This window comes from Cygnus olor, chromosome 6 (assembly GCF_009769625.2).
Source record: "Cygnus olor isolate bCygOlo1 chromosome 6, bCygOlo1.pri.v2, whole genome shotgun sequence".
Classification (NCBI taxonomy): Eukaryota; Metazoa; Chordata; class Aves; order Anseriformes; family Anatidae; genus Cygnus; species Cygnus olor.
In genome coordinates, this window is record NC_049174.1 from 3,095,870 (window position 1) to 3,114,276 (window position 18,407).

The 18,407-nt window shown below is 39.3% G+C and overlaps 1 long non-coding RNA gene across 1 annotated transcript in view; it reads left to right on the plus strand.

The window, feature by feature from the left end:
* Positions 1-1,231: 1,231 nt before the first annotated feature.
* The window catches only part of LOC121072573, a 47,757-nt gene continuing 30,581 nt past the window's right edge, over positions 1,232-18,407 (plus strand). The window contains exon 1 of the long non-coding RNA XR_005821317.1: positions 1,232-1,616. This is a non-coding gene — a long non-coding RNA (uncharacterized LOC121072573). The remainder of the gene's footprint in view (positions 1,617-18,407) is intronic.

An 18,407-nucleotide genomic window follows, 5' to 3' on the forward strand; every position in this document is an offset into this window, starting at 1 on the left:
TGATAACCTCTACAAAAGTACATAAACACATATATGAGCACTAAGACAGACAGACAACAGAAAGAGATGTATATTTACTTCAAATTTCCTTTAAAAAATGCACCAGGATTAGGTAAATGAACAGGTACTGCTAGTACAGGTAGAACGGATAGTTTTCCTTTACTTTTCACAGTCAGCTTCTGTAATTTCTTATTCATCGTGGGCATGGGTATGGAATTATGTTTCATCCTTTTGTTTCAGGAAATATTGCTTCTTCTGTAGTAGCTTAGAATAACCATTATTATGTTATTTTCTAGAGGGATACTTTCTTTTGCAAATAGAAATTATTCCTTGTTACAAATCTCCTTTACAAGATTTATAGATTTATAGATTTCTCTTGCTTTCTTTTTTCTTTCCTACCCTGATGAGACATTTTGTCCCTGACCTGTGTCCTAATTCCATAAAAAACAGAAAAAGAAAAAAAAATGTTCACGGCAAGCCCACAACATAATACATGTTTTCAAAATTGCATTGAATCGCCCACCTCAAATGACTCAACAAGTGGGTAGCAACAGAGTCATTTCAAGTGGCTGTTTTCCAAATCAATGATTACTTACCACATTTCACTGTGGGCTGACTTTCTTCTCGTAAAAGGTATATTTTAGAGCCTGGAGACAAAAAGGTAACATCAGTCTCAGAGTCTTGAATCAGACCTGCTATTGCATTCCTATTGTTAAGCCTTGAACAGCAGTATAGACATAATAAACTTCACTGTCTCCCTCAAAAACCACCTGTTTGGTAGGTTGAAGACCTGGAAATGAAAATAAACATCCTTGTGCATGGATATACACACATATATATGCATATACATGTAGCAATAATCAGCCTAAAACCATATGAAAATGTCAGAAACTCATGGAAATTAGTTCAGTTGCATATTTTCCATACTAAGCATATTCATATCTCCAAATAACCAATGTAACTTTTAGCATGTTTATTTTGGCTGGCAGGAATTGTCCCTTTTTTAAAAAGTGAGAAACCTGGTAATAATGTTTGCTATGGAGGGCTTATGTTAGCAGGTGGTGGGCTTCCCAAGCCCCTGAATGTATAAAAACACAGATCTGTTTCACACATGTATCTTTCAGGGAAGGCAGCCCACTGTAAGGGGTGTGAATACAGCACGCTGTGGAAGCCACTCTGCTCTGAAGCCACTGCTGTGACTGGGGACAAATTTCTGATTGTTTATAATAGATGAGGAATTTACGTAGGAATCACTTCATAAGGATGCTGCTCAAGGATTGCAGTCTTCCTTACATCACAGTAATTTCTTTTTGACAGAAAGTTTTCAGTGAGGAGAGTCAGCTAGGCTGCCGGCCATGTTTTCGCTAGGCCTGAGTTTTAGGTAGGCCACCATTCAGCTGTGGAATTACAGCTGCATGTACCTGTGGGTACAATCATCCCTCAGATGGGAAGATTACAGATTTGTGGATGCAGCTATGTGGAAAAATGATCTTAATTACAGCTGTCCATGTGCGCTGCCAGACAGGTGTGACTGCCAGGCTGAGCTTTTGAAAAGAGGCCCACTGGCTTCAACTGCGATGCCAGCCTCACCTCTGCCAGAGCCAAGTTACACACAGGTACCTGTGATGAGCCTTGACTAAGGGCGTGACTGCATTTGCTGGGACTAAAGTATTGTTTTAGGAAGTATTTAAGGCAGGGATTCCAGTGGTCCCCAAATTAACAGAAAAAGCAGGCATCCGGGTGCACCTTGTGGGCAGGTGATGGGGGTGTCAGGGCGCGAGCAGGCTCTTTCTTCACCCCTGAGGGAGAGGAGCGCATTCGTGCGGCCTGGTACGACGCGCATTTGTGGGGACACTGGGTGTGCAGAGAGGAGTTTTAAAGCATTATTTCAAGCTGTGCAGGTTAAACTCTGGTAACTTTTTATTATTTTTTTATCATGACTGAAAGATTTGTCCTTGTGTGGATATCATAAGCCCCTGAGTATGATTATTTCCATATGTGATCTGTTCTTATAACTGAACGTCGAATTCTTCAAGTTGCTGGCACCTGGTCCTAGGATGACTGTAATGACTCTGTAATGTGTCCTTCCCTGAATAACTTAAATATGATCTCATTTTTCACTTATTTTGTAATGTTGTTTTGACAGCTCACTATTAAGGCAGCCTGACACACCTGATAATAAGATGACGATTCACTTGCTAATTATTTTGCCAGATATTAATCATTTGTACTGAAATTTTACATTCCAGATGTCTAATTGAGGACGTTTTTGGTTGTAGATTTTTTTAGTTCAATTGAAATGGTCTGTTCATTTCTGACAATGAGGTAGAAAAGGTCTTCACCTTGAGATATTATGAAAATATCGTGATCATTTCTTTGGGAAACTTAAAATCTTTAATGGGTTGAAGCAATTTACATTTTCCAGGAGGTATGCAGACATCTTTTGTCGAACATATTGCTCTTAGTTAGTCACATATTCCATTTCTCTTTTGAAAAAAAAAAAAAAAAAGACCCTGGAGGGGGAGAAAATTAGGCAGATTAGGCAGGCAGTGCAGATGGGTTCCTGCTGAGACACTGGGGTCAGGAGTGGAAGGGCACTCAGCCTGTGCCTTGAGCTGGATGGTTGACTTGTTCAGGTAGCATTAGTCCCCTCTTTGGAGCATCTTAATTGCACTAATTTTTGTTTAATGCATGTCTAAAGTCTAGAGACTTACCTAATGCCTACAAATGTCAGTGGAAAGGCTTAGGTCAAGCAGGGCATGTACAGCAGGCACAAACCACTCTCCTGTTTTTAAATGCCCTAATAATGTCATACTGTTGATGCAAGATGTGTTTTTGTAAATATTAGCTCACGTTTTGAAAACAGCAAAAATACCACAATATTCGAGAAGGTATACATTTATTTTAGTTTTAAGCCAATGTATGAACTTAGTTATGTTAATTAAAGAATGAGTATTAGCAGATTTTAAAATTCCTAGCATGCTTTTAGGATTGATTAATAAGGGTAATACCTAGCTGGCACAATGGAATCATTTTCAACATCATTACCTTGTCCCTTGAACAAGTCAAGCTTGAACCTTCGGGATTTGGCAGCACTTTCTAAAACAAACATTACCAAATGCATCTGGCTTTCTGAAGGACAAAACTTTTATAGCAATCAAAGCATTTGAATGTACTAAACTGGGAAGTGATGCAAATGAAAAGGAGTGATTTAGAGAGATTAGGATTAGAAGAACTGTTGATGGGAATTAACTAACTATTCTTCAGCCTTGAAAATGCAGGTAGAAACTAAAGTTAAGCCTAGATATATGATGGGAAGATTTACGTGGAAGCAATGAAATGATGGCAGCCACCAAATTAGATACTAGTTAAGTAACTTAAGTAACTATAGTTGACTTTATCAGATATTTAAATGGATTAAGGATTAAGAATGTATGAATATAACATATATATGTAATAATATATACAAGAAAAATAAAATATTTATTATACAATTAATAAAAATAGGCATTTAGATGGGGCTGCAAGGCAACTGAGAGATAATTTATATGTGATGCTGTAGAATCATTGTGAGTACATCCCATAAGCACCTTACTACATGCATTTTTGGAACAAAATGAGAGCAGCAATTTCTAGTTGTCTCCCCAAAGATCTCAAGACCAAACATATTGATGTATTCTGGCAAATATGCTTGGTAAACTTTAAAACATTAACTTTGTCCCAGAATATTCCCCTAGAATTTCCTTAGGTCCAACCCCCAGGAGAGTTTAGCCTTAAAGAGAAGCGTCGTCAAGTTGGTTGGGGTGAAACCTGGGATGGAGCTGAGCTTCTCCGCGGCATTCCAGGACAGTGGTGATTCTGCACATGGTCAGGTGAAGATGTATCTTTAATACTTGAAAACTGAAGGTGAGGTGTGGCTCCCTTCCAGATCAGCTCAGCAGGGAGCTGATCTGATAAAGTTTTGGACTTGGTCTTTGAACTTGGTTTTTTCTCTTTTTAACTGATTTTCATTACGCCATGGTTGTAATTTAGATATCTAATTCAGTTTCAGCAGTGTTACTCTACATAATCATGAAGACATAACCTATAAAACACAGTCCTATGACATTTGTTAGATGCTCTTACAATCATGTGATCCTCAAAGCAACAAAGTAATTCTTCAAGAGGAGCATAGAGCTGCTTGGGCTCACCCAGATCAAAAGCATAGGGACTGTCCATATAAATAAATAAATTAATTAATTAATTAATTAACAAAAGGTTTTACCACTGTTAGAAAGTTTACTGAATAAGCTGGCAAGTGAATAAAGAATACCAGGAAAAAAAAAAAAAAAAGACGTAATAAAGAAAGGTTATTATACACATTATATAAAAGAGGAAAATAGAGATATTCAAATAGTAGCCTAGTTTCAATTTCTTACATGAAAGTTATGTCAAAAAAAAAAAAAAAAAGCTTGAATTCTTTCCTTCTTGCCCAAACTGCTGTCTTTCACATTTAAATATTTGCAAGCAAATTGTCAGCCATAATGAGACTTTGCTTTAAACTGAGAGAGGAGCTTTTGAGATTGAAGAGAACTTTTGCCATCCTTTTTGAGCCTTCATCAGCCTCAGTACAGTGTATCTTATCTCTGAAAATGTTAGAAGGCTTAGTTTTTCAGTGTGGTTATCTAGCAATTTGGAAACTTGACTTTGGCCAACCAATAGCTATGGCTGTTTTCAAAATCAGCCTTCAGGCTGTGAGAGTGGAAAGGTCAGTTGCCCTGAATATGGCATTGGCCCCAGTATTACAACAATTAAAATTACCAAGGATTTTTGCTTTTTTTTTAAACATAGGAAAAGTTTGGCTGTCATAAATCTTACATGGTATGTTGTCAATTACTATATAGAATAGCATTTAAATATACTTTCTGTTGTACTTTAACATTTCTGTGATTGATCTGTCTGCTGTTGGGTACTTGCAAGTCTTGTACGTCCTGCCTGCTCTCTGCACCTACGTATGTGTTAACATATTTGCATAGTGTCTGCTCAAGTCTGTATATGATTTGCGTAGATTTAATGGATTCATCTTCTAAAACAGATTTTCTGTCATCTTAGCTCCATTAAAGCTGACCTGTCTCTGTATCATAAAGTTCTCCTGTTTTAGATAATCACAACAGGCCTATTACACCTCCTGCTGTAGAAGCTCCAGCTGGGACTTGGCCAGGTTATCCTAAAAGGCACCCATCCCTGACAATTAAAATGGGTGGCACAGCAATGACAACATGGATTAAAATGAGCTGGCCCTTGAGGTGTCACCTGTCAGACTGCTAACTGGGCAGTCTCGAGAGCAGGAAGGCTGGAAAACAGCCTGGCATCTCTCCTAGGCTATTTTAATGTCACTGATTTATAGATCTGTTATTTTGTTTAGAGGATGAGAAAGAATAGCAAAGTAAACATGATGGAGAGGGCATCCACTTAAGGCTAAGGTCAATTACTCCAGGGAATAAATGTGCATAATTGTACACCTGATAACTAACAGCATAAATAGACTGTTGATTTATATCATGAGTTTTAAACTGCAACCCTTTTATCCAAATAATTATAATAATAGGAGGTTGATTATTTGTATTTGTTCCAAGTACTTGTGATGATCATCTTTGCAAAGATACGGGAGAAAAATAGACTAGTGTTCTGTTTGGCAGATATCCTTTCTCATTAGATGATAACTGGCATTGTGGATAAACCTTTTATAGGTTAGGGCAGACAAACACTTTAATTATGCTCAGGAAGATTTTAATTCCCAGATGCCTAGATCAGAGAATCTTCTGGCATCTCAAGTTGTTGAATAAAAAGCATCTATCTGTCTTGCTAGTTCAATGACTTTTCATTAGCAGTGATGTTTTGCCGCTCTTCTCTATTCTTAGCATAACTACAGTAATTAAGAGGCACTTTTTAAAATTCTGTGTTGGAGCTCGGCTTGATTCAGAGATAGAGCTGGGGAAACAGATGTCTGTCGGGCAAACCAGAGGCCAGTCCCCATATTCCAGGCCAAAATCATTACTACTTAACCATACTGACATCCCCAAGCAGCTCAAGTCCAGTCCTGGAAATAGCAGCTTCAGCAGACAGAACTGTGCTTTTGCTGCGTGCATCGGGTGTTAGGGGGTGCTGGGGCTGGGATTAGAAACAGGGTGTTGGCAGGGAATAGGGACGGCATGAAATTAAAGCAGTATTCAAAACTTGGTGCAGATAGATGTCTTTCATCTTCCAGAGCAGATGTATCTTTTTTCCTCCATGCAGATTTTTTCATCTTTCTTGGCTGCCCCTAAGTCTGTCAGGGTTCAAATCTGAAAACTATTATGCATTTTAGTAACTCCACATATATGCTAGACAAAAATACTGAAAGGTATTTTAAGATTGTTTCAGATAATGCTTCAGTTAAATCTTATCTAAATTAATTTTCTGTTTCATTGTAAGTCTCCGTTATCCTTTGCAGATAAATACAGGCATACATTGCACTGTTTGCTAATTTTCCTGTCATGTCACTGACAAATCTGCCTGAATTTTGTGCACTGTTTTCTGCATACTCCTCTTTTCTGATTTTGGTTGAGGTGAGGTGTAATTCTGAGCTGAGACCAAAACAGTCTCAGCCTGGGTTTTTCTCTTTTGCTCCAGAGCTGAGGAACTTCACAGGACTTACTACCTAAGCCCATAACGCAGTAACAAAACCTTGCTAAGCTTCATAACCCGGTTCAGCTTTGTCAAAAACTGCTATGACCTCACTAAACTTATTTTATCCAGAATTCTCAAGAAACCGTAAGTGACGTAAGTGTTTCTGTATTCAGTATTTACTTTGGTAGTTAATTCTCTGAATTCTGTGAAAGTACCTATAAAAAAAAAGTAAATAAATTTGAATTTGAGGGTATCACTTCAATATGTTAAAAAGAATTCTCCCCCACCCCCCCCCCCAAAAAAAAAAAAAATGTATGTTGATGCATTTACTGAGTTCAGTCCTCATATCTAGTGTATCTAGTGAACTTCTAGTTTTCATACCCTTAGCCCTCACAGAAAACAATAAATGGTGCTCCAGCTCGATCGAATGATTAATGGCATCGGGAGGTGCAGCAAGCAGTGGCAAAGTTGTTCTTTGGGGTGGCTTCATCCAGCTGGGCAGCAGAACTGCACCACACTTGCTCCCTCTCCTCCAAGGAAGAGGGGGAGAAAACATGATGAAAAAGGGCTCAGGGCTTGAGATAAGGACAGGGAGATCACCCATCAATTACCATCGCAGACAAAGCAGACTCAATGTAGAGGGATTAATATAATTTATTGCTTATTACTAATAAGCTAGAGCAGTGAGAAACTAAAAATAAAATAAAATAAAATAAAATAAAATAAAATAAAATAAAATAAAATAAAATAAAATAAAATAAAATAAAATAAAATATAAAATAAAATAAAATAAAATAAAATGAAACTAAAACCACCTTCCCCCCACGAACTCTCTTCTACGTCTTCTCAGCAGTGCAGGGGAACGGGGAATAGGGGCTGTGGTCAGTCCCTGACGCTTCGTCTCCGCCACTCCTTGACAGTCCCTCCCTGCCCCTGCTCCATGTGGGGTCCCTCCCACGGGATGCCGTCCTTCCTGAACTGAGCCTGCGGGGGCTGCCCACAGGCAGCAGCTCTTCAAGAACTGCTCCCACACAGCTCCGTACCATGGGGTCCATCCCCCAGGAGCAAACTGCTCCAGCACGGGTCCCCCACAGGCGGCAGCTCCCCCCAGATCCCCTGCTCCTGTGTGGGCTCCTCTCCATGGGCTGCAGCTCCGGCCTAGGGTCTGCCACGTCAGGAGCTCTCCACAGGCTGCAGCCTCCTCCAGGCCACATCCACCTGCTCCACCGGGGGCTCCTCCACAGGCTGCAACGTGGAGATCTGCTCCATGGGGGACCCATGGGCTGCAGGGGGACAGCCTGCTCCACCAGGGGCCTCTCCACAGGCTGCAGGGGAACGGCTGCTTCATGCCTGGAGCACCTCCTGCCCAGGCCTTGGTGTCTACAAGGCTGGTTCTCTCTCATTTGTCATCCCTCTCTCCCAGCTGCTGTAGCACAGCAGGGTCTTTTTTGATTGCTTTTTCCCCCTTTCTTAAATCTGCTCTCCCAGAGGCCCAACTATTGTCACTTATGGCCTGGCTCTGGCCAGCCGCAGGTCCCTTTGGGAGCTGTCTGAAGCTGGGTTTGGTCTGACATGGGGCAGCTCCTGGGCTCTGCTCACAGAGGCCATGCCTGCAGCTCCCTGATATCAAAACCTTGCCATGTTAACCCAATACATTCCTTCAGACTTTCTCCTTTAAAAACCTGCCACACATTCATCTCTCTTCCTTTTGCCCAGTATCTGCTTCCTATAGAGCTGCTGGCCAGCAGAGCACAGGTATGTATTTTGTCCTGTTGGGTTCCCCTTTTCTGTCTACTGTCCTTAAACTCCATAAGTGACCATGAAACTATTTCTTGGTTACTGAATGCATCCTAACAGATGCATCATATAGTTGGAAATTGTACTAGAACATTGTTTGAGGACTTATTTTCAGTACAGGGTAAAATAAATAAATAAATATTAAATTTATTTTCTTGGAAGGAATTTTTTACTTAGGAAGAGGGGAAATATTCAGCCCTCTCAAATAAGAGCAGCATTGTGATATAGGAGTTGTATGCTGACCTTTTAAATTGTTCCTCCAGTCTTGTGCGTGAAGTCCTGCTCAAGACACAGACACATCATTTACACTGGATCTGTTAAATAAGTTAGTGGTTTGAATGTGTATGGCTTTGTGAATTATAAAATTACCGTTGGTAAAATGTATTTTTGGACTAGATTTTTCAGTTTGCTCTAATTTGATATTACCCAGTATAAGATTTGTAAGATTTAGCCATGTATTTGTCCGTGAGAGCAAATTAGAGAAATAGGTAACTAAATAATGACATTTTAACCTGCTATTAAATCAAGTGCAAAATTATGCCTGTGAAAGTGTAAGCTATGTTGAGGCCTGTTTATGCACTTTGAAAATCAGAAGCCTCTTATATCTTATTGTTAAACATATGTTTTATATGTTCAGCAGCAGATATGTATTTTAATACAAGTGAGAGGTCAGTTTCTGAAGAGACTGTGGATATTATTTTAATAGCAGATTAGCACATTAATACATGTTAAAAGGCTATCCCTTGCTTCAGCAAATTGTGCTCAGCTACAGAGATAAGGTATATTTTCAGGAGGCTCCTCTAACTCAATTTGGCATGAACTACGTCAGCCTCTCTCTTGCCAGCGGTATTTTACCTTCCTTGCTCTGAGAGCGTCCCCTTCTTCAGTAAAGTTCTGGATTACATCAAGTGAGGAAGGACTGAGGATGGCTTCAGAATGGTGGTAGAGGTAAACATGAGGTGGTAGAGGGTAGACATGAGCAGCTTTATTACACACTTAGAAATAGCTGTTAATGACCTTCACCCCTGGAGGACAGGGAATTATTTGCGCACTTGTACTTTCTTCTGTAATGATCCTTAATAGAATAGTACAAGGTCTTGTAATTTCTCAGTTTCAGAAGCATTACTGAATGAAACTTCATACCCACTTCTGGTCTCACAGCCACAACTGGCATGTGTGGGTTTGGCAAGGCCCATCATATTTTTCTCTCACCCCATTCATCCTTCACAAAGAGTCTGGCAGGTGCTAGGAGCACAGCTCAAAGCCTGTGGCTGCAGGCGGAGGGAGTCAAAGAGGTAAACTGCAGTAGTGCAAGCTAACAGGCCGATAGATCTGCCTGCTAAAATTCCTACCCAGAACACAAAGAGATAAGGAAAGGTTGCAGTTTGCAGCCTGTGAATGGGAGTGTTAAGCTAACGCTTTGTTAGCTGCTGAAGATGGAAAATATCTGTCTTTGTTATGCCTTCTGAGGGTGTCTCTCGGGAAGTGTGAGTCAGCTCCTCTCAGCTGAATGATTCCTAAGCCCATGCTCAGCCTGCTGAAGAAGTATTCTGGAAAAAAAAGTAAGGAACATAGTCTCCAGAGAGCAAAATCAGGGAAAGGGTCTTTGCTATGTAATTCACTGACACACTAGATTTGGTTTCAGGGAGGCTAAACATTGACAAAGAGGAATGAGAGAAGAGAGAGAACAGGGACTGTTTTGCCTGTATTTTATACCCAAACAAGGTACTTTTAACATTAAAATGGTGGTGGGATGAATAGGACGTGCAGCACAAACATGTTGCCTGCCATTCTCGCAGATCACCTTAGAGCAAGAATTTCAGTTCTACAATCAAAGTACCAGTTGTAGTCAAAGTCAATGTTGACTTGGAAAATCTCTTTAGATTTCTAGCTGTGCCACTGATTTCTTCCACAAGAAAATCTTGTCTTTTGGACAAGGCTTTGAGGTGAAGTCAGCTCAAGTCATTCATTTCAGTTGAGTGAGAACCATTGAGTTAATCTCAATATCTGATTTTAGGAGCAATTTATCTTTTCCACTATCTCTATGGTGTTTTACATTATGAAAAAACTGTATAGAAATTTTCAAACTGTCTGTGCACACAGTGTTTGAGGGTAATATCAATTATTATTTTCTTCTTGAAACCAGCATTGAATAAAACAGATGTGGCACATTCTGCTATGAAATCAGAAGTCTTCTCAACTGTGAAAAAGATGGCTTTTAAAGGGCCTCACTCTCAAATCAGCATTCTTGGCAGGATAAATAAAAATAGTTGGATGTTTATCTTAAAACAGGTATAAGTCAGTTATAGCTTCAGAGCTATGATTTCATGTCCTCCTAAACCACCTGGAGCAACTCACAATTAATGCTTACAATACTATCAGTACAGAAGAATGGATTTAGAGCAAAAGACATGAGTTGAAATTCATATTTTTTTTCTCAAAAAAAAAAAATAAGAATGAAGGAAAAGAAAAGGTATAGATGTTTTCTTTGGGAAGAAAGAAATTATGAAGACTGCAATGTACTTTCAAGGTAGAGCTGTTCATTACTTGTCTCATACCAGCCTAGCACTTCTGACTTTTCTGAGTACATTAGCGGGCTGCAGTATGGAAATGTAGATCTACTGTGAAGATCTGAGGATAATTTTGCCCTTAGCTTGGCATGCTGACCCATTCTTCAAGTGGAGTCCACTCTTAAAATCTCTTATTTATGCAGTTAATACGGTTCAACATTATTATGTGATGCTGTTGACCTGAGTGCAGCCAACAGTTGTAACCAGGCTGAGAGAAATTGTATAAATATGCAGGGAATAGTAGGAAGCATGCCTTAAGCCCATGCCTTAACAAATTCTATGAATTTTCAGTGTGCTAAATGTAGTACAATTTATTTGTTCAGAGACCAAGGCAAAGCATTGGAATCTAAAGCTGTTGATAACCTTTGTTTGAAATAAGAAAGCACAGTCAAAACAGACAAGTAGCATTTTAACAGAAATGCACACAAGAGCAGTCACATACAATCAAAGTCACCAGGGTTTTTACCTCTCACACACTACCGTATCACCTTTCCTTACAGAGGCATTTACTAATCTCAGCATGTAAATGCAGTCATCACTCCAGCAGTGTTCTCTGCCTTTCACATGGCAAAGCTTTTCTGCAAGAGTAGGTCATGTGAAGGCAGGCTGTTGCTCACCTCTCCCCCTCATTTTTTAATATGCAACATGATGGTACTTTCCTCCTTTGTAGAATAATAATAAACCCCCGAATGAAAGTTTTTAGGAGTATTCTTCCTGCCTTTTCATCATTATGTTTTTCCATTCTTGCCATGATGTTGAATATGTACTCAGCTACCTTGAAACCCCAGCCTAATTTTAGAGTTCTGTTTCTTGTAAGGGCATCCATGAGATTCTCAGATATCTTCTCATCCTCAAGGTGGTTTAATAGGAAGATGCAACTGAACTCCAGTCAGGATTCCAGTGCAAGAAATAAGCATCCAAATTTTATGGTCAAACTCTGCTTTTTCTTGATCAGTTTGTGCCCCTTATTCTCCTGATAAAGCATTTTGACTTTGGGTGGTATTAGTAGAAGTAATATAAAACCAGGCAAAATTGGTGTTCTCAGTAATTCTTCACGTGTCAAATCTCCATGTCATTACATCAGGATTTTCCTAGAAATAAAATCTTGACCATCTATAGTTGTTCTATTTATTCTTCTCCACTCGTTATTGTTAGTGAAAAAGAAAAAAGAAAAAAAAAAAAAGAGAGATAAAAGAGTTTATTTTTTAATAAGGCCAAGACATACATAGTATGGCAAAATATTTGTAGTTGCAGGGACAAATAAGTGCTTACATCCAGCAGAAAAATAGACACCTAGAGACACACCAACAAGAATGGGAGAAACAGAAGGGCAACTAAGCTCTTGAAAATTGCAGAAATTTCTGCTGACTATATGTTAAAATACTTTAAAGAAAAATCTGACTGTAGTTCACTGAAGGTGGGGAAGAGGTGAAAAAAGGGAAAAAATACTAGAACAAGGGAGGACTCTTTGCCTAGGGTTTCTTTGCATTTCTGTGCAAATGCTCACCAAAGTTCTGCCAGTATCTGCATATCTGCTTATACTCGTTTACTCTTTATTTTTTATCACTTGCAATCAGCCAGGTGTTCTGGTGATAAAAAGCAATGCTGCTTTACATCTTCTGGGGATCTGTCTCTTGAACAGTAAAGTCATTCAGTAATGTTAAAATAAATGAAGATAATCTGTAATTTTTGTGGCTGTACCTTTTTAGTTTCATTCTTAGCATTCCTTCCTTTTAAATTTCTTAGTTCTGTATTCATGCTCATTTAACTTGACCATAACTTATGAGTCAAGCTCACATGCTATACACAAAAGCAACCTGTGACCTTCTCTGTGTCACTGATTTCAGCTTACTCAGGCACTAACTAGGGTTCACGTATAAGAAAAGCTCTAGATGAGAGCTGTGACCAGCAACAGTCTGCTCTCCACTGTCATTTAAATCTACTGTATGAGATATTTCTAGAACAACTGCTGTTAAAAAGCAACACCTCTGGTAACAAAAGGAAACGAGTTGGTAGGTATGTGCCCAGCTAACTTCAGTAATCATAAATGGAATAATTATAAATCATTACTCACTAAATAGTAGGAAAGTTAAGCTTACCATAATACCTTTCATCTATCTGAGTGTGTAGTCTATCATGGATTCCATGCTGAATGGAGCCTCAGAGATACCCCAGGAAGCAGAGCAATAGCTTACAAAAAACTATGAAATCAATCTGTAACCTGGGGGGAAGTTTAGTTTAGATTAGTGTTTTGTTTTTTTTTTTCCCCAATATAATTGCACATTATAGTAATACATACAATTCTATAACAAGGCATACATTCTGTTCACTTAATTTTAAATACTGTTTTTACAATTCTCCTCTGCTATTTTCTAATTATTTCAGGTGACACTACTACAAACATAAAGAAATAAATAAAAAAGAGAGAGAGAAGCTCTTGGAAAAATGTAAATAGTTCAGTCTGGCCTAGCATGGATAACTAAGCTGCAAATGACTGTACACTGAGAATAAAGATTTAGGAGAGATGTGTGTTTTTTTCTACCTGAAGTCAGTAAATAGAAAACTTATGGGATGTTTCTTTTGTATTGGACTGCAGTCTTATCTGGTATCAAGAAGAGGATTTACTGTGTTTGAATTGGGAGAAATCTCAATTATACTCTATTGTCCTCTGAATTTTTCTGCCCTCCGAATCATCTGCCCACAAAAGACAAAAACGGATAGTGCAACTGCATTACGGTTCCCTCCCGTCCAGGACCTGTGAAGGTCCCTGCTACCAAGGGGACCTGTGCACTTGGAGGACCTCCAGGCATCAGGGTGAATTTGGTATTTAGGGCTGTGAAAAGCTGAAATGCTGCAAATTGCTCACAGAATGACTCAGAGGTTCATACACACACCATTTACATCTTGTCTGCTCAGTACACTCTACGCAACTCTTCATGCCCTTCCATTCATAAAAATCCCTTTTGAAATGCATCCTTCAGTGGCGAAGGCCCTCTTCTTAACACTGCCAAGTGCAAGCAGCAAAATTCCCCTGAAGAATTGTATGACTTCTGTATTCATGTACTTATTTCACACAACCTTTCGTACTATCTGTTTCAGGCTTCTCAATCTGAAGAAAGTATTCCCTTTTACTCATGTAATTCTGGAGCTGCATGGGTTTTGGTGGTGGTGGTGTTTGTTTGTTTTAGTAGTAGTTTGGCCGCACCTTGAGTACTGCGTTCAGTTTTGGGCCCCTCCCTACAAGAAGGACATGGAGGTGCTCGAGAGAGTCCAGAGAAGGGTGACAAAGCTGGTGAGGGGTCTGGAGAACAAGTCTTACGAGGAGCGGCTGAGGGAGCTGGGGTTGTTTAGCCTGGAGAAGAGGAGGCTCAGGGGAGACCTCATCGCTCTCTATAGGTAGCTTAAAGGAGTCTGTAGAGAGGTGGGGGTTGGTCTATTCTCCCATGTGCCTGGTGACAGGACGAGGGGGAGTGGGCTAAAGTTGCGCCAGGGGAGGTTTAGGTTGGATATTAGGAAAACTTCTTTACTGAAAGGGTTGTTAGGCATTGGAATGGACTGCCCAGGGAAGTGGTTGAGTCGCCATCCCTGGAGGTCTTTAAAAGACGTTTAGATGTAGTCCTTAGTGATATGGTTTAGTGGAGGTCTTGTTAGTGTTAGGACAGAGGTTGGACTAGATGATCTTGGAGGTCTCTTCCAACCTAGACGGTTCTGTGATTCTGTGATTCTGTGATAGTTGTAACTCTATTAAAATTAATTAACTTTTAGCTTTTATAGAAAATAAGTTTATTATTAATAAATTATTTTATGAAAGCCACACAAACCAAGTAAAAAGTTGGAAAAAAAGATGTTTCCATTTTCATACAACAGCAACTCTGGTGTCTCCTGGCCCATTTTTAAATTGGAGAGAAGCAAACAAAGTAGAGAAGAAGTCATAGGGTTTCATAGGTACATTTAACCTATTCGTGGGTCCTAAGTCTCACTCTTTTGCTTTTGCCACAGAAGGCTTTCTTCACGTGTTTGCTTGCCGGAGGCTCCACTGTCTGATCAGCCCCACAGCCAGGTCTGTACTTTTCCATCTCCCACAGTCTTGGGTGTAAAACCTTTCTGCTCTAATTTGAGCCCCAGGCCTCTCTCTGTTTTTCGTAAGCCATCTCCCTGTACTCCAGACCTCCCTCTAGGCGGTATCATTACCATTCAGACACCTTCTTTGTTCCTGAGCTCGCTCTTATTATCTCCATGTCATATGGCACCTTTGCACTGCTCTACTCTCCCCTGTTGTATGGGATGATGTTGGTGCTTGCTCTTACCTTCATTCCCCCTCAGCCACTTCACTGCTGCGTTTTACTGGCCTGAAGCTCAGGAATTGTATCTTCAGATCCTTTCTGTCCCAGACAGTCCGATCAGTTTTCAGGGAAAGCATTTTCTAGAATAATACAAAGTTCCTAACACATAAATGAGGAATAACGAATAAAGGATAAATGCCATGTCATTAAACAACTAGACAATGCACTAAAACAATACGAAATGTTGTTCCTAATAAGAAATTACTGTGATAAGGCAACTGTATAAGTATTTACTTAATATTTGCTGATTGTCTCAGTTTATGAAGTTTTCTGACCTTAGAAGGGTCAAATGGAAACAAATAGTTTTGATACTAATGGAGCAAAGATAGGCAGATATTCCAAAGATAGGCAGATATTCATCTGCAAAACATTCAATTGTTCCAGACAGTAGTTAGTAAGGGATTAACTTTTGAACAATGTAATCAAACTAAAAAAAAAATACCAAATTTATCATAAATGACAAAAAAAGCCTCTCATTTGCACAGAATCATGAGAACCCTTTGAAAGTCTGAATTTATTATAGGAGAGTTAAACCCTTCAGGCAAAGTTAGGTCACTTATGAGAACAATTTATTTTTCATTAGCCTAAACCTGCCTGACCTGTTCATCTGTTTGTGTCCTATAAAATACCCTGTTAGAACATGCAGATGCAGTATTAGCAGAGCAAATTATATTGTCTCTTTGAACCCAAGAATTCTAGGTACAAGTCAGTGAAAACGGTCATCTTCTCCAGAATCCTGCTGGCTGTCTGGAGTGAGCCTTCAGGAAATAAAAAACAGTAGATACCACAGAACAAACTACAAATTGGAAAATTTTACTTTGAGGTAGCCAGGATTGCTTTGGAAACAAGGTATTACTTAATTTTATGAGGAATGAATTCTGGAACAGTTTAAAGAGATTGTAAAAGCTGAAGCGATCTCAGAGCAGCACCAGTAACTTTGACTTCCTTAGAAAATTTCCAATAGAGCCACTCTATCTGCATCTTAAGGCTCACACAACGGCAAGTTTCTGTAAACGTCTGTTCAAGTAGGTGACACCAATCTGTTTGTTTCCTTGTCTAGGGAAGAAGATGGTGATTTTGTATTTAAGAGTATCCCTTACCCATGTATACAGATTTGGGTAATGAAAGAGCAAAATTATTCTTCTTGCAAAATTAAAATAGTCCTTTTTAGGGGAAGTAGTTGCAGAGATTTTAAGCTGTTGCAAATTATTACCACTCTGTGTTTGTGAATGGTGTCTATTGTAATAGCTAAAGCTATTTGTCCATAAAACATTATACATTGGATACTAGCTAGGTAAGCAGTGTATATTTTTTGTTCAGAACATACAGAAAATATTCTGAAAATATATAATTGCAGAAAGTGCTGGAAGGATGCTCTAAAGCCAGTGAAATTTCTGATGTGTTATGCAGTCTTATTTCTTGCACACACATTTCCAGTGTCGGTAACTGCTAAGCAGAAGACAAAGAAGTACATTAAAACAAATGTCTTCATGGAAATTCTGATGATGGGAAACACGCACATTTTTATCCTATTTGTTTAATAAATATGTAGCTTGTAATAAACCTCAAAACATTTAGACTGTGAGCACAAGCATCCAAGGGCATTACAGCAAAGTCAGGATTCCACTACCATTTATTGTGAGACTTTACAAATGCTATGGCAAACAGCCTAATTTTGGTGCTGGCACTACCTTCCTTGCAGGCTGTTTGAGCAGCTCCCCAGAGCCTCTAGCCCTCTAGTGTCTTCCTAGATGTGATTCCGTTCTTCCCTTCCACCCAAGCTCAAAAATGGAAAGATTTTTCTTCTCTCTCCTTAGAGCGTTGACAGTTTTGTCAAAAGCAGTTTCTCATAGCAGGTATTTAGTTTGCTTGGGCCCTCAACCTGTTCCGTTTCATATATGTGAAGGCTCAGCACCTGCCCACTTATCTTCTGGGCTCACCATCACCCACGGGCTGAGGCATGAAGCGTGAGGGCTGCTTCAGGAAGGAAGGAAGGAAGTCTCAAGAACATGCAGGGAAAAAAAAATCTCAGAAAATAAAAAGGAAGATCAGGGTAAAATTTACTGAATTTTTTAATGTTGATTAAGATCTGCATTACATATTAAAAAAAAAAAAAAAAGCCTTTTCTTGAAGTATTTTTTCTATAAGACTGAAATGGGACAGCATGCAGGAAGACTATCAGCATGAATGATGGGAACCTGAAAGACGAACGGCAGGGAGATTTGTAATATCTCCAAAGCAGTATTACCACTTAGGCAATATAAAATCCAAACTGGAAGTTAAAAGTTTAAAGTTTATCCATCAACACAGCAAGGGGCATTTTTTTAGATGAAACTCCACTACTAGCATTCCTCCCACCCATAATTCTGCAGGAATACTGGGAACTGAAAAATCCAAGGTGGTAAATATGGTCCTGTAATCTTGAAACTGAGAGAGAGCTTTCCTCCCAGGCTTGGAGTGTCAGGTTAAAAGAATTTCTTCTCCCAAAAGCAAACACAGAGTTTCCAAAGAGATGCAAACAGTTTTATTACCCCTCCAGTTGGGGATAATATACCCATTGACAACCCGATTGCTCTGTGCAAAGACATAGTACAGGCTAATACCACATAGGATCAAAAGCAGAGGACGGGTTTTGATTTTACCTCTGCTCTCCAGTGTAACTCCACTGATACCATGGACTTATCTGTTACTAAACCAGTGTGAAATTACATTCTTAGTTCTGACTTTTAACAGCGAAATACATTCCACTCTAAGAGGAAAGCAGGGGCATAGAGGAAGGAATGCACTTCTGAGGGTAAACATTTGCCTCCTAATTAAGAGTTTCTGCTATTAATTATTTCACATACTTGGAAAGCAGAGATGCTTCAGGTGGAATGTACATATCTACTTGTGCAACAAATTTCTTCTTTTTTTGTTCATTCAGATGTTTTTCAAAAGCTTTAGGTTACACTTTGGAATTTCCAGACATTTCTGCCAATGCTAAAGAGCTATTCACCAACTTTACAAGAAATCCTCTGCAGTCCCTTTGTAGGAGAACAGTGTGCTACTT